This window comes from Mesoplodon bidens, assembly GCF_964165515.1.
Source record: "Mesoplodon bidens genome assembly, chromosome: 18".
NCBI lineage: Eukaryota > Metazoa > Chordata > Mammalia > Artiodactyla > Ziphiidae > Mesoplodon > Mesoplodon bidens.
The window spans coordinates 9,127,580-9,152,709 of record NC_138175.1 but is presented as its reverse complement, the minus strand read 5'-3'; the positions used below and the strand labels follow the sequence as shown (position 1 = coordinate 9,152,709).

At 45.7% G+C, this 25,130-nt stretch overlaps 1 long non-coding RNA gene across 1 annotated transcript in view; it reads right to left on the bottom strand.

The window, feature by feature from the left end:
- The window catches only part of LOC308606287, a 122,939-nt gene extending 98,815 nt beyond the window's left edge, over positions 1 to 24,124 (bottom strand). Inside the window, exons 1-4 of the long non-coding RNA XR_014013792.1 lie at positions 23,507 to 24,124; positions 22,683 to 22,766; positions 20,563 to 20,666; positions 8,114 to 8,215 (exon numbers count right to left, since the gene is read on the bottom strand). This is a non-coding gene — a long non-coding RNA (uncharacterized lncRNA). The remainder of the gene's footprint in view (positions 1 to 8,113; positions 8,216 to 20,562; positions 20,667 to 22,682; positions 22,767 to 23,506) is intronic.
- Between the last annotated feature and the right edge of the window lie 1,006 nt (positions 24,125 to 25,130).

The following is a 25,130-nucleotide window of genomic DNA, read 5'->3' as shown; positions in this document are numbered from 1 at the left end:
TACCTCTATGGTCAATTGATTTTCAACAAGCTTACCAACACCATTCAGTGGGAAGGAACAGTCTTTTCCACTAATAGTGCTGGGGCAAGTGGATATCCAAGCGCAAAAGAATTAAGTTGGACCCGCTACCTTATACCATATACAGAAAATTATCTCAAAGTGGATCAAAAATCTAAATGTAAGAGCTAAAACTATAAGAAGGAAATACAGGAGTAAATCTCTATGACTTGGATTAGGCTATGGTTTCTTAAATATGAAACCAAAAGCACAAGCAACAAAAGAAAAAACTAGAATCTAAACTGTATTTCATCAAAATTTAAAAATCTGTGCATAAGAGGATACCATTAAGAAAGTGAAAAAGGTAAGTGTTATGTACTGAATGTTTGTGTCTTCCCAAAATTCACATGTTGCAACCCTACCCACTAAAAGCTTAGGTATTTGGAGGTGGGGGCTTTGGGTAGTAATTAGGATTAGATGAGGTCATAAGGGTGGAACCCTCATGAGTGGGATTCGTGCCCTTTGAGGGTCGTAAGAGACCTTGCTTCCTCTGCTCTGTTCTCCATTATGGGAAGACACAATGAGAAGGTGGCAGTCTGCAGTCTAGAAGAGGGTTCGCACCAGAACCCAAACATGCTGGCACCCTGATCTCAGAACTTCCAGACTCTAGAGCTACACAATATAAATTTCTGTTGTTTTTAAACCACCCAGTTTGTGGTACTTTATTACAACAGCCTAAAACCAACTAAGACAACAACCTGGAGAATTATAGTAAATATCTGAAAATCACATATCTGACAAATGTCTAGAATTCAGAATCTATGAAGAAACCTTACAAGGCAATAAAATGACAAACCAGCCAATTAAAGTATATGCAAAAAATTTGAGCAGACATTTCTCTAACGAAAATAAACCAATGCCCAACAAACACATGAAAAGATGCTCAACATCACTACTCATTAGGAATATGTAAATCAAACCATAATTTGATATCACTTCACACCTACTAGGATGGCTAAAATTTAAAAATAAGAAATACAAATGTTGGTGTAGGTACGGAGAAATTGGAAACCTCATTCATTGCTGATGGGAATATAACATGGTGTAAACACTACAAAAAAACATTTTGGCAGTTCCTTAAAAACTTAAACATAGAATTACCATATGACCCAGCAATTTTACTCCTAGGTATATACCCAAAAGAAACAGAAACGTATATCCACAGAAAAGCTTGTAGAAAAATGTCCAAAGCAGCATTATTCGTAACACCCAACAAGTAGAAACAATCCAAGTGTCCATCAACTAAGGAACTGATAAATAAAAGGTGGTATATACAAACAGTGGAATATTATTCAGTCATAAAAGGGAATGGAATACTGATATATGCTACAGCATAGAAGAATCTTGAAAGCATTATGCTAGGTGAAAGAAGCCAAACACAAAAGGCCACAGAGCATATGAATCTATTTATAGTAAATGCCCAGAATAGGCAAATCCATGGAGACATGAAGTAGTATAGCAGTTGCCAGTGGATGGGGGGAGGGGGAGGGGGAAAATTGGGAGGTAAGGGATTTCTTCTTGGGGTGATGGAAATGTTCTAGAATTAGCGGTGATGGTTGCACAACACTGTAAAGATACTGCAAACCGCTGGATTGTATACTTTAAGATGGCTAAAATGTTTTATTATATAAATTATTTAGAAAGCAATAGTAAAAGAGAAACACGAATATCGTATGATATCGCTTATATGTGGAATCTAAAAAAATGGTACAAATGAACTTATTTACAAAATAGAAATAGAGTCACAGATGTAGAAAATAAACTTATGATTACCAAGGGGGAAGGTGGGGGGGAGGGATAAATTGGGAGATTGGGATTAACATACATACACTACTATATATAAAATAGACAGTAAGATAATAAGCCAATAGATAATAAGAACCTACTGTATAGCATAGGGAACTCTACTCAATACTTTGTAATGACCTATATGGGAAAAAAATATAAAATAGAGTGGATATATATATAACTGATTCACTTTGCTGTACAGCAGAAACTAACACAACACTGTAAATCAACTATACTCCAAAAAAAACTAATCAAAAAAAAGAAAGAAAACAATAGTAAACTTTGATTTGGGAAGATGAACTGTCCCCTTTGCCACTTTGTTCTAGGTTATTCCTTTGCCTTAGCATCAGCTGCTCTACAACATCATTCTTGGCCAAGCCAGTTATTAAGACCCATAGAAGGGGAGGTACACAGGTTTATATATGGTAGGTGCCCAGCCCAGGTCTAGTTCTTTCCTGGGTCATACCCTGCCTCAGGAGTGACCTCTTTCCTCTTCCTAACACCTGTCCACCTCTCCATCAGCCAGGCCAGAGCTGGCCTGGCTTGTGAGAAGGCCAGTTTGCAGGGGTACCAGTTCTATATTGCCTTGGGCTGCTACACTCCATCACTCTCTGTATTTTTTTTTTTTTTTTGCGGTATGCGGGCCTCTCACTGTTGTGGCCCCTCCCGTTGCGCAGCACAGGCTCCGGACGCGCAGGTCCAGCGGCCATGACTCACGGGCCCAGCCGCTCCGTGACACGTGGGATCCTCCCGGACCGGGGCATGAACCCGTGTCCCCTGCATCAGCAGGCGGACTCTCAACCACTGTGCCACCAGGGAAGCCCCTCACTCTCTGTATTTTTGCCTGTCTCTCGCTGTTCAACTGGAGGATGATACTCCAAAGAACACTTCCAACTAGCCCTTTTCAGAAATCATCACTTCCTGCCTCATCTCACCAAAGCTTTCCTTCCAATGTCATGTTCCACTTCTGTTTCTTACTCTCCCATTATTCCCAAACCCCGGACGTTGCACTCACACGTGGCTGTCTTTCCAATCCGAAGCGAACGTTCCACTGACCCACGTTTACATACAACATGCCATGAGTACAGTAAGTCCCCTACATACAAACCTTTATGTTGTGAACTTTTAAAGATTCGAACGTGTGTTTGCATGCCCAATCACATAAGTTAATTCACATGTCTGGCGTACATCGTCACGTGTGTGCATCCTCTACAAGTAGTTGTGCTTTTGTGTACTTTACTGTACAGTACTGTATAGAGTACAGCATCTTTATTTCAAGCCCAGGATGTCTGGAAGCAAGTGTAAAAGCAGTGGTGATATAGCTGGTACTATACTGTACTTTTCAAGGTATTGTACTGTAAGATTAAAAATGTTCATTTTATTTTTTATGTTTGTTTTTTATGTATTATTTCTGTGAACAGTATTATAAACCTATTACAGTATAGTATAGTAGTATATAGCCGATTGTGTTAGTTGGGTACCTAGGTTAACTTTGTTGGACTTAAGAACAAATTGGGGGACTTCCCTGGTGGCACAGTGGTTAAGAATCTGCCTGCCAATGCAGGGAACACGGGTTTGAGCCCTGGTCCAGGAAGATCCCACATGCCGCGGAGCAGCTAAGCCTGTGCACCACAACTACTGAGCCCGCATGCCTAGAGCCCGCGAGCCACAACTACTCAGCCCGTGTGCTGCAACTACAGAAGCCCATGCGCCTAGAGCCCATGCTCCACAACAAGAGAAGCCACCGCAGTAAGAAGCCTGTGCACCGCAAAGGGTAGCCCCCGCTCACCGCAACTAGAGAAAGCCCGCGTGCAGCAACAAAGACCCAACACAGCCAAAAATAAATAAATTAAATAAATTAAAACAAAAAAAACAAACAAAAAAACAAATTGGACTTACGAACGTGCTCTTGGAACGGAACTCGTTCGTATGTGGGGGACTTACTGTACAGTATGTAAACATGTGAGCGCTGACTCTGTGTCAGGCACTCTTTGCTTCACAATAGTGCTTCCTCGAATCTTCAGGAAAACAACACAAGGCGGATACCGCTGCCTCCACTTTCTAGCTAAGAACACGGAGGTCAGGGAAGAAAGCAACTTGCCCATGGATATGGGGCTGGAAAGAGGCTCAGTAATCAACACTGGGGGTGCCCGACTCAGGAGCCGATGCAGTTTCCTCTACACTGATATCTTGTGTTTTAAGCACTGAGACCATCATTAAGCACCCTCCTATAACGTCATTTCAGAACCCATTCCTTGGGGAATGGCTGTCAATAGGCAAGGGATTTCTTTTTGAGGTGACGAGAATGTACTGGAATTAGTGGCGATGATTACAAAATTCTGTGAATACACTAAAATCCAGTGAATTGCACATTTTAAACAGTGCATTTTATGGTATGTGAATTACACCTTTTTTTGTTTTTTGTTTTTAAAGAACACGTTGGTATTGTTATCTCTAGCAGCTCAGCCCAGCCAGAGAGAAAATGTGAATAATTTATCGCCTCTGATGGTTTCCCATCACACTCAGAAAACAACCGAATGACTTTCAGGTGTTCACAGACGCTGTGGGGCTCCACCCCTACTGCCCACCACTCACCCTCCCCGAGCACATCTGCACGGGGCACCCTACCACAGACACCTACACCTTCTCACCTCCCCCCACCAACTTCTCCAGAAGAACCGGATAATGATATCCCTAGAAGTGGCCACGAGGAACCACGGATGGGAGGAATAAGCAGTCCACGTCCTCCCCTCCAGAGGAAGCATGATGAGATGGGCTCGGTGTGGCCCGGAGAAGGCAGCTGCCCACTGGCAGTCAGGTCAAAGACACTGCCTTCCCTTCCCTTCTCATTCCCCCACTCCCCTTCCCAGGCCTTGTGGAATCACCTCTTAAAACAGTTGTCTGCACTCACACCCTCATGTCAGAGTTTTCTTCTGCAGAAACCAACCTCAGACAAAGCTTTCACTGAGGTAGTCACCGCCCGTCTCTCTGATGTCACCTCCCACCACTTGCCTCTCACCCGACTCTGTCACTCCCACACTGAACTCTTTTCCCAGCACACAAGGTTGATCCCCCTGCAGGTCCTGTGCACTGGCACTCGGGTCTTCCTGCCAGGAAGCATCTGCTCCTTGTCCAAGCATCCATAGCTTCTTTTTCTTTTGTGGTCACAGCTCAACTGTCCCCCCTAAGAGAGATCTTCCTTGAACTCTAAAATCGACCCCAATGCCCCATCCCATGGCCGGTCACACCCCCCATCTTTCACTCCAAAGCATCTGTACACAGAAGAAGGTGCTGGAAGGTGTGATTGCCCCTCTGGGTCCAGTCCGCCTGCCCCACCCTCTTCTGTGTGCAGGGACAACAGTGGGCTCCAGGGACCTCAGGCTACAAATTGGTTTTGGCCACCAGATGTTCTCGCAGGCAGTCGGGGCAGGAAGGGTGTGGGTCAGAGTACTGATTCCCGCCATGTGCTCCCTGCCAGGGTCCTTGGTTCACCCTGAACCTGCCCACACCTACATAAATAGTACTTTATGAAATTCTCCTGAATTATTCACTTTGTGCCATCTGTTTTGTGATGTTTGTGTGTTGATGTGTGTGTGTGTGTGTCCTGTTATACATTCTCTAAAATCATTTTAATCTAGCTCTCCCTATAGGAAAGTAAACCTCATGAGAGGAGACATCCTGCCTGCTTTTACAATGACTGTATCTGACTGTGTCCTCAGGGCCTAAAACCGCGCTCAGCATAAAACAGGTGCCTGCAAATATTTTTTGAATGTATACATTCCATTTATTTGCAATTATTTTACCAAGGGAAGCCTACGTATTGCCAATGGATCAGGTCACCTACATTTCTTTAAGTAACTTGTTTCGGGTCCCAGGCAACAAGGTTCTCTGAGTTCATGCTTATTTTCCTTAACCCCTTTGGCTCTGGAAGCTGCGACACAGGGTTACAAATGAGTTATTCTCCGGAATGGATTTAGCTGTCCCCTTCTGTTACAGGTTAATAAAATCTAGGAAATTACTTCTGAACAGCTAGAAGTACATTGTGGGAAAACGAGGAGACAGTTAAGAAACAAGGATTTGAGTTTTCAACATTTAGGTTTGCTTTCAATCCTAATAAATATTTAAGTAAAACTGAATTTAACTTAACTTGATGACGATTTAAGTTTAATAGTCATCTGTTTATAGCAGTACTTTCCGCAAATTTTCATTTAAGAATCTTTGCCTCTTAACTAAAATGCATTAAAAAAAAAACCTTTCTCCTTCTACTATAAATCTATAACTCCACATTCACTTATATAATTGTTGTATGAAATCAATTTCAGTTGTATTTCCTTTGTAGAAAAACAGATGGGAAAGGACTCATTTGCATTTGGAATTTACTTGATAAGGTTTACAGAAAAAATCAGAAATTGCGATAGGCAGAATAACGCTTCCCGCCCCCCAAAATGTCCATGTCCTAATGCCTAGAACATGTGACTCTGTTACTTTACATAGGAAATGGGAATTAAGGTTGCAGATGGAATTAAGGTTGCTAATCAGCCAACTCTAGAACAGAGAGATTATCTTGGATTCTCTGCCTGGGCTCAGTAGAATCACAAAGGTCTTGCAAAGTGCAAGACGGAAGCAGAATTAGAGGGATATTATGTAAGAAGGACGACTCTACCCACTGTTGCTGGCTTTGAAGATGGAGGAAGGGCCACAAGCCAAAGAATGCAGGCGGCCTCTAGAAGCTAGAAAAGGCAAGGAAATAGATTCTCCCCTAGAACTTCCAAAGGAACACAACCATGCTCACACTCTGATGTTAGCCTAGTGAGACCCACGTCAAACTTCTGACATGCAGAACTGTAAGACAGCTGATTGGTGTTGTTTCGAGCCAAGTCAGTGGTAACGTGTTACTGCAACAACAGAAAACTAATGTAGAAACACAATCACGTTCTCCCTTTTAGAGGGGGCAGCCATAGTATCTCTTTTCTACATGAGGTATTTTTATTTTTGTGGGAAATTTCAATTCTGCAAACGTAAGTACAGAGTCATTTGGGTAGACTTTTGGCATTTTTTTTTGTTTGTTTACAAGTCTATAACACATTCCAAGTATTCCCATCAAAATGGGAGGTGCCCTTAAATTAAACTGGGTTAATCTTTCAATTCCCAGCTCTTTTGCAATAAGCAAAGGAGAAATAAAATATCCAAGTGCCCAACAGTGTGCTGAGTATTAAAATAATGTAGATGTGCAGCTCTTGCTTTTCCCACCCAGCACAGTTGGCGAGCCGCAGGACAAGGGGTTAATATCCGTGAAGAAGATCAGACCTGAATTGTAAGAGACTCAGCAGCTCCCTAGAGCAGTGCGTTATTTTAAAAGTACATTTTCCTGCTTCTTGCTTTCCTCTTCCACAGTGTGAAGGGAACCTGGGTTTCCTGACACGTTCCAGCTAGTTCAGACGCTCCAAGAGAGCCAAATGACTCAGTCCCTGGACCACTACCAATGTTTTCGGGATTGAATCCCGCTCTTATTTTCTAAGGAACAATGTTTAACTGGCCTCTGTGGCACTGTGTCAACTGACATCACCCTTTAATTGCAGATATGTCACGTCAGACTACCACCAACATTGAGGGAAGCATCCCAAGACGAGTTAAACAACACGACGGAGGCTGTAGTGTGTTTTCCATATTCCTGGTCAACGGGAAGGTATGGGCCATGAGGATGTGTACAGTTCAAGCCCTCTCAACCTGACCGCAAAAGTGCTCCAACAGGTCAAATCACATTTATCTACCAAGTCCAGAGCAAGCCAGTGTGACAGTCTCTCTGAAGGGTACATTATTCTGCCCTCATGTGTTTTAAGTAACTCCCATGAATCAGGTAGTACGTGAAACACACCAAGCTAAGTTCACACCAGAAGCATGTTTATTTCCCCCTGTGATGACTATTGTATATGCAATGAGTTATGGGACTCAAAAGAAGCTATTGCTTAGGGATTTTGAAAGTTAATATGTGCATGGAAGGTGATGAAGTCATGAGCCTAGTGGCCTCTGAATTAGTAAGATCCTGTGAAGGAGATCCTACCCAAACTTGTTTTCAATACCAGGAGATCAGGAGTGGATACAAAGAGAACTGACCTGTGTATGGGTCCTTTACACAACTGTTCATCCACATGTGATCTCACACATAATCACCGGTTGGTTTCTCATAAGACACTCAACTTCTTGACATAAAAAACAAGAGCTGCCTTTACGGACTTGAGAAGGTAAAAGCCAGTGATCTCTTTCATACCTGTGAGAACTGAGATTGAGGACTCGCTGGAGGACCCTCGGGAAGGCTCTTTAGTATTCCTGGGGGATGAAGATGATCCACTGCAGCAGACTTGATGAAGGTCTAGAGAAGAAAGCACAATGAAAAGACTTTCACAATGCTATGCAGGTCTTTGGGTTTTCCTGAAAAGACAATATAGTTCTCTGGGTGATGGCTGCAGGTTTCCCCTTTTGATGGGTACATATGTAGAAGAACACGGGGCAGCAGCCAGCTCTAAGCAGAAAACTAAGATGGGGAAACCAAGAAAGCAGAGTTTACAAAAAGGATGACATGTAACTCAGGCTATGATTAGAACCAGACAGCAAGATGGCAGACCAGGAATTATCTAGTTAAGAGGGTTCTTCAAAATGTGTACACTATGTGCTGAACTATCAATAATTTCATACAGACTCTTTGCTATGGGACTTCTTTTCTCAGTCCTATTCTGATGCCCATGTGTGAGCCATGTGAATTTTAAGGGTTCTATGGATTAAATGTCTATGCCCCCTTCCCCCTGCCCCCAAATACTCATATGTTGAAACCTTATCCCTAATGTGATGGTATCTGGTGGTGAGGCCTCTAGGAAGGAGGTGATTGGGTCATGAGGGTGGGGACCTCATGAAAGGGATTAGTGCCCTTTTAAAGAAGACCCCGGAGAGCTCCTTTGCCCCCTTCTGGTGAAAGCCAAGTACACAGGCTCTCATCAGACACCAAATCAGCTGCCTCCTTGATCCTGGACTTCCCACCTCCAGAACTGTGAGAAATAACTGTTGTTTAGGCCACCCTGTCCATGGTACTTTTGTTATAGCAGCCCCAGTGTACTAAGGCAAAGGGCATCGTCTTCTGTTCCTGGAATTTGACTGGAGAGCTCTCTCTGATTGCCTGGATGGCCTGCTCCAGGCAGGCTCAGCTCTGTTAATGAAAGACGAAGGGGGCCAGAAATAGATTAGGCATGGAGGGGGCAGGGACAACTGCCTGAATACAGTTGCAGAAGGAATAAGAGGACAGCAGGGATCACGTAAAGCATTCGCAACGGCAGCTTTAAAACAGACAACGTTGGCTGTGTCAACGTCACTCTGTTTTCTGCTCACCACCTGGAGTAGGTACTTTCCTCATAGGTGAGACACTGACTAGGTACCTTGGACATCACATGCCAGGGAGCTTGCCATTCTCTGTCTCCAACAGATAAATCACGGTCCTTTCATTATAATAACACTCAGTTCCTGGCAAAGTACTGGCACTTTCCATGTATTATTTCATGAGACGTCTCTGTCATGTTCTTTAAAAGAAGTCCCCAAAAAGTCCGAGGAATTTGGCCAACAACGTCTTGGATGTCTTGACGTTGCCTCTGTCTGCAAAGGTACTGGATTGAGGCTAATGCGTGTATTATTTAAGCTAAGGGTGTTTGAAAAAGACCTGGATATTCTAATGCCTGTGTTCAACACTTCGCCACTTAAGCTGACTGCAGATTCTCAGGCCACAAGTAGATATCAAGGCTGACAGAACGCTCTCCACACAGTTCAAGTAAACTGGCGAAAAGAGAAATAATCATAATCCTTCCCAATTCAGTTGCATTTAGGTTTATGTAATCTTCCTATCTCCCTTAAGCTTAGGCATGTTGCAGAGAGTTTTCAGAGTGTGGTCCTTGTGGCACTTACCAGGTCAAGGCCTTTGTGAGGTGAAGCTTCGTGAATCTAGACTGCCAGCAACACCCCCAGGAACAGCCACTCGCAGGACACTTTCTCCCTCCCTCTGTGCTCCCGCCCTTTGTTTCTCCTTCTCTCTCTCCTGTTCCCTTCCCGCCCTCGATGGGCGATTCTTTTGTGCTTTCATCTCCTTCTTTTATCCCGTATTTTTCTGCCAAAGTTTACTTTTGTCCACGTGCCAGCGAGAATGGAGATGCGGACAATTAAATCAAATGTAGGCGGGTAGGTTTAATTAAACGAAGACAAAAAGTGTATTCTTCAGACTTTTTCTCACGAAGAATAAGACATTTCTTTAGGAAACTTCCTTGGCAAGTAGGGGGGATACAAGCTGAGGACCTCAGGGACCTGATTTGAACAGCAAGGCTCTGCACGGGGCAGGCAGAGGAATGTGTTTATTGCTTCTCAGCAGAGAAGGGGAGATAAGGGAGGATGAGGGGCAGGGAGGAGGAAGAGAACCACTAAGATGGGGGAGGGGAGCTCACAAACCACAGTGTGGCCACTCCCAGCACTTGCCCCAAGTGTAAATAAAAGATACCCAAATGCTCATGGAATCCAAGTTAGTGGAGTTTTTCAGTCAACAATGAAAGCTGAATTCTGTATCTAGGTTGATCCCCGAGAGAACCAGAGAATCTAGGAAACCATGGAGAAGCACAAGGCGATGCACCCCAGCAACTCAGACACTTCTGGAAATCTTCGGGAGGGCTTGAGATGGGAGGGCTTGAGATTGCCGGGCACAAGCCATGAACCTGGAGTCTGAACTGAGTTTAAAGGTCTCTTAGGAAGACAGTAACCGTGTGAATTATCAGAAGATCAGGTCACTTTTGAGAGTTAAAGGGAGCATCTGAAAGATGTAGGGACAAGAGGCATAGAGCAGGGAAATGATCACCCCACCTAAAGAGGATTCAGATATCTTGAATTCATGGGAAAGAGAGGACACATTGTGGAGCTCGCTCAGAAGGTTTCCCCTAAACTACACTCAGGCTGTTAGGGGGCAGAGGAGAAGGGAAAGACATGGGACAGCAGCTGGAGGAGAAGCTCAGGAAATGAATTACAGACGCCTTCATGTCTGTGAGAAGATCAAGTCCGGTGACCTTAGGTAACAGATGATGGTAGATTCAGTTTTATAGTAGATTCAGATAAATAACCAACACTGGTAAAAGAAATTTAAAAGAGAAATAAAGGAAAGAAGGCAGGCAGGAAAAAGATGGAAGCGAGGAAGGGAGAGCAGGAGGGAGGGAGAGAGGGAGGGAGGAAAGGGGAGAGGGAGGGAGGGAGGGAGGGAGGGAGGGAGAACATTAGTTTGAAGCTGTCTGTTCCACTAAGCTGCCTTTCTTAACGACTGATGGTAGAATTCAAAACTCTGCCTTGAGTGATGCTTCACCGAACCCAGGGGTGGTTGGCAAACAATGCTTGACTGCACGGCAGGCAACGTGGTGCCATGGAAAGCCTGGGCCCTGAAATCACAGAGACCTGCCCTGCAATCCCGGGGAAGCAAGATGAGGGCAAAACAGACTTGGCTGCATGGAAGAAGAGTCTCTCAGGGAGAGCTACGGTTTCCAATAATACCCTCTCCCTTTGTTTTCTATGACACATCCATTAAAAACTCCAAAAAAACAACACCAACTGTCTATTTACACTGTTACTGCATCCTGTAAAGATAACTGACAATATCAAAAATGTCCAAGACGTCCTTGGGACGGCTTGCCTTCCACTGTAAGTGATATGGCACATATAGATCTCAGTGTGCAGGCTGCAGTAGTTCCCAAGAAGTAGACAGTTATCCCCAAAGTAGCTGAAACTGAATCATGGCTTGTCCTTTTTGTTGGTATCAGTGTGTTTCTTGTAAAGGGTATGAAACAGAAGATGACGGCTTAGTGCATGTTCATCCTGTCTTGAGGGAGTCCCTGTGAAAACAGAACCAGGGCAAAAAGACCACCCGAGACCATTATGCTGATAACCTATGAAAACAGTTCCTGACTATTCAATGGCTCAGGCTTGGGGAATTGTCTGGTTGTCGGACAACTGCATCCTGATCGCCTGTTTGGGGTTATATGCATGGGGGGGTATGTGTGGAAGGATAGGGATGAAGATGTGTACTCTTGAAGAAAATGGAAATCCCCACTGTCCACCACCCTGGGATGAGGTCAACACTAGGACAGAGTTGGAAGGCTGGTCTTAAACCTGGGTACATGGCAGGCACGTTCCTTCCTCTGGGTCCCACGGGTAGTCAGGCATGGACCCTGGGACTGAGCCACTTGCGAGGTCGTTCCCTGGAGGGAGGGGCTGCCCTCCCGGCAGACAGAGGTGCGGGTGCATAAGGCCAGGCGGCGCTGAGGAGGCCCCTGGAGGAAGGGGCTGGGCCTGGGGCTCTAAGTAGTGTTCCATCCTATTGCAATTAATCAATTCATTTTTGGTTCCTCTACAGCCAAAACCACAGTCAAATCCTCCCCAAAACAAAACAAAGCAAGAGCAAGCAACAGCGATGATGGTAACGGAGGTCTCACTATGCAGAGAGGGGAGGGGGGCGGGACCCCTGAACTTGACCCCAGAGGTCAGCCTAGTGTGTCTTATCAGCATCTTCCTGAGGAGGGTGCGCTGAGCTCTGGGGAAGCATAAGAGAAAGAAGCCTTAGGCGTGGCCAAGGCAGATGTTGGAGGCTTGGGTACCACCCCCTCCTGATACGCTGAAGAAGAGAGGGACTCGGCCACGGGGGCCGGGGGAGGGGTGCAGCCAGCAGGGGAGGCCCATTCGTGTCCACCCAGTGGCTCAGTGACCTCCTCCAGACCTCTAAGTTAGTGAAGTTAAGGCAACAGACACATCACACCAACGACGATGCTATCAAACGATACCACAGTAAGACTGTGACTGCTCTCTTAAAACACCCCTGAAAGTCGAGCTGGTCCTCATATCCTGAAAGACTATAAAATGCTTCTCCCCCTCCCCTCTGTCATCCTTCTGAGTTGACTGTTCCCTACGAATGAGCCATTCCAGTAGAAATGTTAATGTATTTGACATGTGTCAACATCACCCTGAAAAAAAGCTGTTGGATGGTTTTACTGGCACACGTGGCACGAAGCACTGAAGATGCGTGTGTCTGCCTTGGCCTGACACTAACGCAGCATGTTCAAAGCTAATCACTCGTGGGATCCTGACGTCAGTCCACTGAAGGAGGCTTGCTCACCATCTACGTTCCTGTCTCTCTTCCTTTTAGCAAAAAGTGTGCTCTTGATCAAGCTGGCCTTCTTTCTTTCTTAAATCAGAAATTTGTATGGAGACTGTACTACATGAAGATACTGGCAGTATGAAAATAAAGTATCTGGAATAACATGCAAAATTGGTAGTACAGAGATGACACACAATAATATATGTGAAAACACAGGTGTTTGCACTAAGATAATTGTGGCTTTCTGATTTTTCAGTTTGCCCTTATGTAAGTACAAAAATGACATATAATGGCCTCAGTCATATGTGGGTACTGCTCATATATTAACTTTCTGTGAGACCCATTCTCTGGGGATGCTGACCCCTGAAAACCGTATTTCCCAGATTCCCCTGGGAACTGGCTTCTGGTTACTTTCGGTCACAAGAGGCACTGGTTGGAGTCTGGAAGCAGGAGATGAAGGGTGGCCAGGGTATTTCCTGCCCTCTCTCTGTGTCGCGCTCAGCGTCTCCAGCAAGGCTTGTCTCTCCTTCAGGGTTCCAGCCCCACCCAGGAAGCTTCCACCATCCAAGCTGTTGTCACACAGCTCCGGCTTTTGAGTTTGGATAAGACCACTTCCTTCTTTTGTCTCTCTAGCCCCAAGGGCGGTAGGAGACCCCAGCCGTTGCCCATCTCCGGTTGACTCCACAGACCCTGCTTGCCTTTTGGCAACGCCTTCATACCCTGTAATACAAGGTCCCATATTGAATTTTTGCCATTGAGCTCCTAGTTTTGACTCTTCTTTCTGACTGGAGTGTGACTGATCCAGAACATTCTGAAGGGTAACGTAAAAGTGGGATTGGAATTTCAGCCTGCTGTTATCTGGCCTGTGCCTTTTCAGTGCGTTTCCTGTCGGTACAAAGAACATTCTAAAAATTATAGATGTTGTTCCATTCAAACTTTCAGGGTTTTCAGTTTTTAATAGTATTGTTGGCATATGATTCTCCCTATGAACAAAAAACAAATAAGACCCTGAGGGATTTATAGTCTGGAGGTTGTGGGTAGTTCAGGAGAAGCTTCCAAGACGATCCTGGACTTGGGTGGGGAGAAGCTTGTCCAAATCAAAAAAGATGGCACATCTTGGTGGAATAATCAGCTTCTCTCTCCGATGGCCATGTGTGCTCCATCCAGCTGAGCTATTTTGTGTCTCCTTTCACAAGGCCAGCTCTGTTTCACTCCCGATTCACATGGGAGCTTGGCAAGATGCTTGTCTTACGGGTTCCCTTGTTCCTGAGACTTGTTACTTTTGAGAGAGAATTTGGTCCCAGTCTGGAGGACTTCGCTAAGGGGAAGGTGATGCCTGGCTTTTCCGGAACTTCAAGACAAGTTGTACCAAGGGGGAAAAGGTTTCCAGGTCCAGGTGTGATCACACCATGAACACTGACACACACAGGTGGTCTGCAGCTCTCGGAGGTGTGGTGAAGTCAAACCAAACCAAGGCTCCACGGTGGAGACCTGAGTTTCCCAGGTGCTAACAGGAGCATATCCACAAATAAGGCCACCTAAAACTTGGCCAAGAAAATTAGTGATGGGCGTACCTCATAAAACATTTAAGTTCGGGCTCACTTCAATTAAGCCTCTCAGAACCTCAGTTGTTTGTCCAAAGCTTACCTGAGCCTGAACTCTTGAAACCAAGGGAGTTTGCTGAGACCTGCATGAACATGCTTGCCCATGAAAAGTCTGGCAACAAGAAGCCCTCACCCCCATCTCCACCCCAGTCCAAAAAGATCCCAGCCGAGGACTACGAGAAGTAGCTTCCGAACATTGCTAAACTCTGAAAAGTTTGGATTTCACTTTAACCAGAGACGCCAAGTATCTGCTCTTTATTCGGGGGTGGGGTAGGGGGTGAGATCTCAAAAATTATCTTTCTGTCCCAGATGATGTTGTCACATAACATGGAATCAGAATGTCTCCATTAGACAAATAATCAGTGAAGGGCACAGCACAAGATGTGGTTCTTTCTTTTCTAATCTGGGTTGAAAACTGTGGCCTGGATTGAGTTAGATTTGGGGGTCAGTTCAGGCCAAGTGGAGGTGGCTTCCTCTCACCTCCTATAGTCATGAAAAGCCTTTATCTAATATATTTAACGACAACAATAACTGACATTAATGGAACTTGTACTCTGTACCGGCCTTGTGCTGAGCATTTTATAAGTGATTATCTCATTTCATCCTCAAGGCTACTCTGGGGGCTGGAGGCTGATTGTCTACACTGCATAGACAAGAGAAACAAGCTGTGGGAAGTTACATTACTTGTCTGAATTCACTGGTATTACATGGCAGGAATTGAACTCGGGTCTCTCCAGGCACAGAGCCCAAGCTCCTAAGCATTTTGCTGGATAAATCTCCACTGAGATGGTTTTCATAAGCAAGAACAAAGCTATCATCTGAATAAATGAAGCTGGTTCTGTTCATAAGAAAGTGGGCATGAAACTGCTTTGAGAGTGGCAAAGCCTCACAGAGAGGTTAAGATTTAATTATTACAAAGAAAGAAATTCTACGGTGTGGGAGGCACAGCAGAAAAGGGAGAGTGGGGAAGATACTGATCATGAAATAAAAAGAACCGTATCTTGGAAATGTATCAGTGTAATGATGATGAATTTGTAAAACTTAAGTATTCAAGGATTGGAGGGGAGAAATATGGAGAAATGGGGGAAGAGATTAATTTGTGGGGAGGTGTGAAAACAGGGACAGATCTTTTCTTTCTTTAATTTAGATTTCCATTAGATCATTTGTGCATATTAAAAAGAGCCTATGAGTCCACAACAAGAACTGGGCATTCAGGACTATTGTGTGGTTAACCACAGCCCTGCAGACACAGTCTTGGCATGTCAAGGTTCTGTCACTGAACTGTATTTGAGGGAGCTCAGATTCTACATGGCAAATGTCTGTGTTCTTTCATACGGCCACACTCTGAGATGCCGCCCTTATGAGAAGGAAAACCCTGGACTGGAAGAGGAGGAAGGAAGCAAACTTTGTGCCTTGACTTTAAAAAGGCTACAGGCTCTTCTGCATGTTCTTAGAAACACGAGTTGTGATGGATCTCACGTCTGAATGTGGGTAAGAATCACCCGGTGACCCTTTAAGACTGCAGATTCTTCAGATTCATTCCTAGACACTGTGACTTAGAAGTCCAGTGAGGCCAGGGAATCTGTAACCCGTACCCCATTTTAACAAACCCTTCAGGTGGGAGGGATGTCAGCGGCCGGCAGACCACAACGGGACAGAGGAATTCACAGCTCAAAGGAGAGGACTTTATGCCCTGATTTTCACGGATGTGGAAATTGATATTTGTTGTACGTCAGTATTACTGAGTTCATTCTCAGAAAACCAGATTTTCATGTTGGTGGACAATGTGAATTTGGGGAAAGCCATATGCTTAGCTCTATGTGAGACCCTTTCTATCTAGTCTCATTTTCATACACAGAATAACCGTGTAAAATTAGGATTATTTTGCAGGTAAAGGAACTACAGATTAAGAAGGTTTAAGTATCTTGAGTGAGGTCATACAGCTAAGAAGTGTGGAGTCAGGATCCTAAATCAGTATGTATTTGAGACCTTTTCTGTATACCATGTACCTTCTAAACCTGTCTTCGGGTGAAATTTATGATGCATCTACTGTGATTGGACAACAGTTATTCAGGGGAAAAGGTGGACATTATAAATGGAATGACCAAATTCACAGAGCCAATGCCAGGCTTTAGTGCACACTGGCCTTACCCAGGGAATTTCAGTCCTGAGGGCTGAGTCTTTTCTTAATGGAGTCCCATGGTTCAAAGCATCTGCTCTAGGGTCATCAAAGTAACCTTTCTACTGATGGCTTGCCTCTTACTACCCTTCCCCATTTGGGACTCAGTCAGTGGCTACCACTGATCAGCTGCCACGACAGAGGATAAGCTCAATACATCCTGTAACCTGGTTTGATTTTGTCATGGTCATGAAAATGAGGGGGGCAGGGGGGGAGCATAACCTGCTCTGCAATTCCAACGTTTCTTCTTTCTATGTTAATAATATTCCATTGTTATGATTATCAAAAGAGCGTATCAACTTTTTCAGTGAATAGCTATTGAATTCTGTCTAAGGCTGTGTGCTAGGGAGGGAAGGGGATTTAGATTCCTGAACAAGACAAAGCCCTGCCCTTGGGAAGCTTATATTCTAGAGGACAGAGTACCAGTGACACACAGAAAATAAACAACTGAACACGCAGGATGTCAGTGGACATCGGTGTGGAGAACAATAAAGCAGAGTGAGAAAGACAAGGAAGGGAGAGTGGTCTATATTATACGTATTCATACGTATTAACACATATGAAAGGAGATGCTTTTGAAAACTTTGAACACTAGGAAAACAATATAAAATATCATCCAGAATCCTACTACTGATACATGATATAGCCACTGCTAACAGTTTGGTCTGTTTTCTTTCGGACCTTTTTCTCTATTGAGTTGTGATCGTATCCTATCTGCTTTCTTGGTGTAACCTGCATTTTTTTACTTAACAGGCCATAATCATTCTTCCACGTCATTAACATGGTTTCCTAGTTAAAGGTTTGCTAAGTGCCACTGTAGGAATGCACTACAATTGATTTAGCTATTTCCTCTGTTGTTGGTCATATAGATTATTTCCCATTTTTCCCCCTTACAAATACCACACTGATGCTCTTTCTTAGATAAACCGTTGTGTGGATATCTAAGTATTTTTTCAGAATGAATTTGTGTGTCTTTGAGTCAGTTTTCTGAGGCTCTTGATGGATGTTGCCAAACTGCCCCCCAGAAGCAGGGGGGACTCAGCCATCTTATCACAGTGTGTAGAAAAGCCTTTCCTAAGCTCTCTCAAGAGTTCTGTTCTGGGCTTGCATTTAATTTGCCCCAGTCTTGAGGGTCTAGTCCTCCCAGGTCTGAGGATACAATACTCCTGTGCCACTCCCCAGTGTGACACTCGAAAGGACCCTTCCCATCTGCGCGGTGGAGAAGAACGCCTCTGACCACATAGGCACCTTCGCCAGGATCTGAAGAGGTGACCTTCCTCCCTTCCCCCAGTCTTTGCTCGAGTGAGTCTAAATCTATTCCTGGCCTCTCAGGGCCCCCCCTCCAGGATGCGGTAATCACAGCACTAACCTGTGTTCACATTTCCCATTATCGAGCAGAAATCCCCCTGTGCATCGACATAGCCTGGCTGCTTCCTAATGGCCCCAGCTCCTAACTTCTAATGGTCCCATCCTCATTTCTCCCAGGAGCCAGCTCTTTTTGTTAGTGTTTTAAGATTCCTGGTCCAGATGAAATTTCCCCCATGATGTCCATCTGGCCAAATTGAAGGTGAGGCAGGCAGTGAGACAGAGAGACGGGTGTGTCTGCGTCAATAGGACAGAGGAACGTCCGGGGCCATCCATCTTCCATCTCCTCCACTGACATCCCACCGCCCCCTCCTTGTCTGCAACGTGGGGATGAGAGACGACATCCCTAATAGTTAGCGCCATGCCACAAAGACAGGGTGGATGCAGGTACTCTGCTCAGAGCCCTCCCTTCCAGCCCTGACAGCACGAGAAGAGGCTGCTTCTTTCTTTGTGGGTCAAACCCCTTCAGAGTGTGGCCCTTCCCCCTTTACAGTTCACCACATGGGAGATGTAATCTTTGGAGGAGATGTTACCAAGGGCAACAGGGACTGTATGCACGTTGATCCTTCCTGGGGTCTGAGCTGTTTGTGCTATGCCTTAAGAAAGAAGCCCTTACCCACACTTGACCTCAACTGTGGCTTCCTCAAAATAAATAAAATGCTTTGCTGATGAAAATCATGCTCAGCAGTGATTACAAAGCACGCTGCTATAGCACAAAAATAATGATCGTTTTAGAAAAGGAAAGTATTAGAAGCACTGGACGATGCCAGCATCTCCATTTTTTTTTTTTTTTCCGTTCCTATGAAGCCACCTGGGGATCAAGTTTTCCATTTCTCCCTTCCTTGATTAAGGTGAGAGATTACTCATGGGCTTCCACAGCCAGCTGCTAAGTACACGGGTTTTAGGCTAGGCACCCATTTCTGGGAAGAGAGGTGGGGGAGTAAAAGAAAAAAAAAAGTTCTTCAGTTGCAAATTCAAGAAGTTATCTCTGAACTGGGATTTAATTGTTAACCGGTAATTAAATTATGAAAACAAAGAAGTCTTCTTTCCAAATCCCCGAAGGGTTCCTGGGGAGCAGACCGCAGTCTCCTTGTGTGACAACACCACATGCCAGCAGAAGGATGTTCCCCACAGGTCCATGTGCATCCAACTGCCTCCTGGAGCTCCTGTCCGCTTTCTCCCAGGTGCCTCTAGCGTTCCCACCTCGCTCAGGTTTGAGGAAAAAGTCACTCATTAGCTCAGCAAATATGACGGGGCTCTCCCTTGGCTCCAGGGATTCTGCTGGCGCCAGGGGTTCAGAAGTGAGCCAACTACAGAAAGTTCCTCCCTTCACAGAGCTTTCATTCTAGCGGAGTGAAGGCAGATCAGCCACTGGGAAGGAAGGAAACAAACGCAGTAACTTCAGGGCACGTGTGGTGCTTGCAGGAAATTTAAAAAAGCAGGTGATTGAATGCTAGCGGTGCGAGCAGCTGATGGAGAGTGGTTCCCGCTGCTCCATCCCCTATTTCATTCTCAGCAGCCAGAAGAAATGTCTGAAGAGGAAACCTGATCCTGCGTAATCATGGGAATTTGACATTTCATTCCTGGTCCTTTCAACGTTGTCTTTTTCCATCTACTAGATTGTAAGTGTCCTGAAAGCAGGGATAGGACTGCTTTGTTAACTTCATCCCCGCAGTGTCACATATAGTAGAAGCTCAGTAAATATGTGTTGAACGGATGGATGGATGGATGAAGCAAGGAAGGCTCTATTTGAGGAGGCTTCTGTGATTGATACTTAGGAGAGGCTCAAGCTCCTTCATATCCATCAGGGAAGCACCCAACTGGAGGGGCAACAAGAAGCACAGTATGGGATCCTGTGGGCTCGGGAAGCCGACTCCAGGTGTCTGAAAATGGCACCTCCGTGGCCCTTCACCACCAACCCAAGCACAAAGCCTGGAAAGGTGACCTCAGAGCCTCACTTTGGTGGTATCAGGTCTAGAAGGGTTTCCATACGGAGACCACTGAGAAGTATGGTTGACTCAATTCCTTAGCATCATAATTCAAACTCCTAAGAAGGTAGGAGAGATTGTGGGGAGCGATGGGACTGTAGCCCCTCAAGGGCTCTGAGACACTTAGATTAGGATCTCTATGAAGGTATTCTGGGTTCTTCCTGTATTCGCAGGGCTTCTATCATCTCCAGTATACCTGATTGCTATTTATGCAAACCAGCTTGGTTCAAACCTTTCATGAATGTCTTTGCTCAGAGGTCTTGAGGCTGAAGGTCTTTTTTTTTTTTTTTTTGAATCATCAAAGACCTGAAAGTCAACCTGGCTTCATCAAAAAGGCAGTGAATTCCCTATTAAAGGAAAGACTAAGGTTGAGTCTGGATATGTCAGGGGTGCTAACACAGGTTTCCCCCGCTAAGAAGCAATTACCTTTCTTCCTAACTGCGAAAATCCTCTTCACATTTCTTCCAGTTAGCGAAAACAGGTACCAATGCAGGTCATCACAAAGAGAACTTGCAAAATGTGCAGGGTATCTGCAGATCAAACACCGGATAAGAATTGAAAAACAAATCGCTCTGAACTACCGTCCAAACCTGACCTTTTGTGAGCCTGTGACATAAAACACTCATTCTATGAGCCGTCAAAGGGGACTTTATCCTATTCCGTATCCACGTCACACACTGGAAGTCAGGACCCAACGGTTTTCTGGGCCTTGTTTTTCTCATCTGCAAAAAGGGGTTGAACTGTTCTATCTCCCAGTGTGGTTGGAAGGGTTCCCAGGTGTCACACTTACGAAACACCAGGCTCCCACTCAGCACTTCATATACTGTGGAGGCATTTGAGGGTGAACTCTTTCAGTTCTGGGGCACTGAAAGTTTAACACTTCTTAATAATACTAATTACACTGGGCCAAAGCAGAAATCGAACACTCCAGCGTTCCTGCTCCCCGATTATGGAAGCAGTAAAAAAAAAAAAAAAAAAGTGTCGATTTTATCCCTTTGGTGACCTGTACACTCACCTAGCAAGACCAGGCCTAAACATGCAGTCCCGATTTCTTGTCTTAGGGGAAAGACTCATGTTCTTAGAGAAGCTGATTTTTACCAGTCTCAATAAAAAGTAATTTCCCATCCATGGAGAACAGATTGGACTGCAAGAAGCCCTGCTAAATGTTCTCGGCAGATACGCGGATATCAGACCCAACAGAGGACATGTGCCTGTGCTGGTTCTTCTTCCTATCCACCCTCACCCCAGCCTCTACACTATATCCATCCATGAAACCTCAGCTCAAATATCACCTCTTCCATGAAGCCTGTCTTGATTGCTATAAATGACTTTTAAGTTCCTTTATACTCTGTGATGGTGTCATGTATGTATGTCTCTCTTGTAACATGGAGAGCAGTTTAAGTTTGGACTTGTGATGGGGTTTGGATAACAGATTTTTCTCACTTGACTGCAAGCATTGGGGTGGGAGTCCCCAGCGCCCACCACAGAGGCACAGTACCCTACAATGAAATGCTTGTGGGAGGAGAAAGGACGTCTGTGTGGCTCTTGGCTATAAAGAACACTGAGAGCAGGAGACACAGCATTGTGTGGGTAGGTGTCTCATTGCCCTGCAAGGCTTGGGAAGCAGCAGAGGTTGCAACCAGAGGGATTTAGGTTCGTGTTCAGGAAGAAAGCAGCTCTGCAAACATTCTTTCAAATTCCAGGCTGCCTAAAGAGTTAAGAGTGGGATACCAGGGAAAACAGTCAGCAACTATATCAGCCTCTACAAACACAACAATCTGCTTTGCCCCAATCCTGATTTTTATTTTCCATAGGTTTTAGAAGATAAACTTTATGGCGAAAGATTATGAGCAGGGTTTCGGCTAGGCTTCTTAAGCTAGGGGGATTTAAGGAAGGAGACAGTACTATCTTTCTGGGACCCAGGGAATCTCTGGGGATGCGTGGAGCTGGAAAGGCTCTCAGCAGCTGGGTAACACTGGGTACGGAAGTTCAGACACATCTCCTTTAAGCCATCAGAAGAGAAACACCCCTTGGCTTCTGCTGTGTGAGGAAAGAGGGGAGCACGACCAGATCCTCTCCCCCTGGAAAGGGCAGAGGGAAGGCTAGTCCAGGCCTTTCTGCTCAGCCTATTAGGCAACAGCAGACTGAGTACAGACATGCTTCGCCGCAGCGCCAGGCTCAAAACAAGGGCTAGGGTGGTAGGTAGCCTTCTGCCAGGTAGAAACCAGCCTTGCCAGCAGACACTCCTCCACCAGACAGTCCTGCTCCCAGCTATGGGGCCACTTCCCAGGCAGAGTTTCCAAACAAAAAATAGGACTGAGCTCATTTCTCACTGACTTTTTTTTTTCTCTCCTGCATTCCTAATCCCTACCTTTTGCTGTTGTTTTAAATTCCTAATTTATAGGCCATGGCGTTCTTGGCGAACAGAGACGCTAGCTAGGGAGCACACAGAGGAGGGGAAGTCTCCACTCCAGCCTTGGGTCTGCCACTGTGTGACTGTGCGACCTTGGCCAGAGGCACTGCATCTCTGTGCTCATTGTCCTCACCTGTAAGTTGGGTTAAGTCTGCCGGCCGTATTGACCACGCCAGCCAACGGTGAAGCCATAACGAGGAGAATTGGAAGGAAGCCCCTTGAAAACACAGAAAAAAAGAAACTTTGTAGGACAAAGAAACACTTTTTGTTACCTATGCTGAACTGGGTGTTTCTCCACAAAATTGGGAAATAGTGACTCCCAGCATGCAGGTGGGTTTATGCTAAGTGCAGCCATGTGTTAGAGCAATGCTTTTACAGGCTGGTTCTACCTGGCGGGGGGCGGGGCATGGACTCAACTGAGACGCATGACTAGATGGGGGACCCGGGATCCCCCATACCTCAGGGGCTATCTTAAGAGTTCTGCAACAACACAGAAAATGGGTAGAACCAAGGGTTCTGGAGCCAGAGACACACTCGGCTTCAAGTCCTGCTTTTGCCTGGCCACCTGGAGCAAAGTGCCTCAGTGCTCGGTGCCTCAGTTTACCCATCTATAACAAGATTTAAATAGGATGAAGCATGGCAATTGCTTCAGAGCAAAAGCACAGCACTAATACAGAGTAAAAAATACAGTTGTTCAGTACAGTGTCTGGTACAGCAAGTGACAGTTATTATTTTACTACTGATGTTATTATTAATCCAAAGTACCCAGTGCTGCCTACACCTCAATTCTCCTTCCCTCTTACCCAGGAAATCTCCCTCCTGAAAAACTTCGAAACTGAGGCCCTGCTTTGCAGCAAGAAAACTGTGCTCCTCAAGGCCAAATGCTCCAAAACCAGTGTCTGTGTGGGGACGGGGGTGGGGGGGACTTTCGGGGGGGTGCGGGGGGGTGGAATTTACCTTTTGGAAGTGACCCAGAGGCCAGTTAGAGACAGGGGGGAAAAGGAGGGAGGCGAGAGAAGCTGCTGGTGCTCCCGCGCAAGTTCAGAGTTGATAAAGTTATTAAAACATAAAACACGCACAGGCTCCAGGAGGGAAAAATTAATAAATACAATAAAACAGCCCGCGCGTCCAACCCGGTTCCCCCAGGCGGTGCAAAGGCTGGAGGGCGAGAGAGCCCGAGGAACGAGTCGGTCAGGTGAACCAACCTCCCGGGGCGCGGCGCAGGGAGGCGTCCGCCCCACCCAGGCTCGCCCACAACTCAGTGCCGGCCCCTCCTTTAAAATTAAAAAAAAAAAAAAAAAAAAAAAGAAAAGAAAGAAAGAAAAAAAAAAAATGCCCCGGCGAGAGGCCCGCTCCTGCCGAGCCCCCGGGGCTCCGGCGGCCATATCGGGAAAGAGCGGAGCCAGAACGCCCCTCGCGCGCCATTGGTCCACCCGCGTAGCAACAGCCGCGCGCCGACCAATGGGAGCCGCGGAGCCGCCGGCCGCAGTCCAAGAACCTGGCTGCCAGAAAGTTCCCCGTCCCAGCCAAGAAAATAAACCCAGGCACTCTTCAGATTCCAGCGCTAACTTTTCTTTCTTTCTCTTCCTCCCCTCCCCCTTTCCCCGTACAACTTGTCTTCACTCTTAGTTGATGCCTGCCTGAGTCCCCAAACTCCGACGCCTTTTCGAAGGTCATCCCTTCCCACCCCCAAGGGAGAAACCTCATTAGAGGTAAAAGAAAGGACAGATTGAAAACGGTGTGTCAGGCTTTCAAATCCCACTCGGGCCTCATCACCAGCGACCCCTGGCAAACCTCAATTACAATAGCTTCACTTTTAATAGTGTGGTTTTTGTTTGAACAGATCTGCAAGTTCTGTGCCCCAAAGAAGGGCCCTTTGAACACCTACTGTGTGCCAGGCTTTGTCCTCGCAGTTTTATACGTCTTGCTGCATTTAATCCTCCTTGTAATTCTGGGAAATGACTCGCCCTGTCTCCATTTAATACATGGGATGTTGACGTTCAAAACGAGGAACGGAAGTGTCCAAGGAGACACCGTTGGTATGTGGTCCAGCAGGATTCAAACCCAGGCCAGCCTCTTCCCAAAGACCACTCCGTTTCTGTGATGTCACACACCTCCACGAGCCCACTTCAGTGTAAGATATCCTAAAGAAATGGTGCAGGGTATGAGAATCTGATCCAGACCCGCTGTTTGTTAATAAGCCAGAGTGGGACTTGCACAATCGCATGGGGTCTTGACAGTGAGAAAGTCTCATCTCACGCTTGGTTTCAGGCTCTGCTGGTGCTGTTTTGAAATTCTTAAGTTTTGAAGACTGGGCCTGCGAATTAGGTAGCCAGCCCTGCATCCAGGGATAAGAAGCTTCCAGGACGGTTCAGTGAAGACAGCTTATTTCAGTGTCCCAGAGGGATCTCTCAAGTAATGGAGGAGGCTTGTAAGTCTCTCTCTCTCTCACTCTCTCACACACACACACACACACACACACACACACTTACACTTCTGCACACACCCCGCAGATTAGTCAGTCTTATTACACTGTAACTGTAATTTGAATCCCCAGTCTATTCAATGGGAGTGTATATAT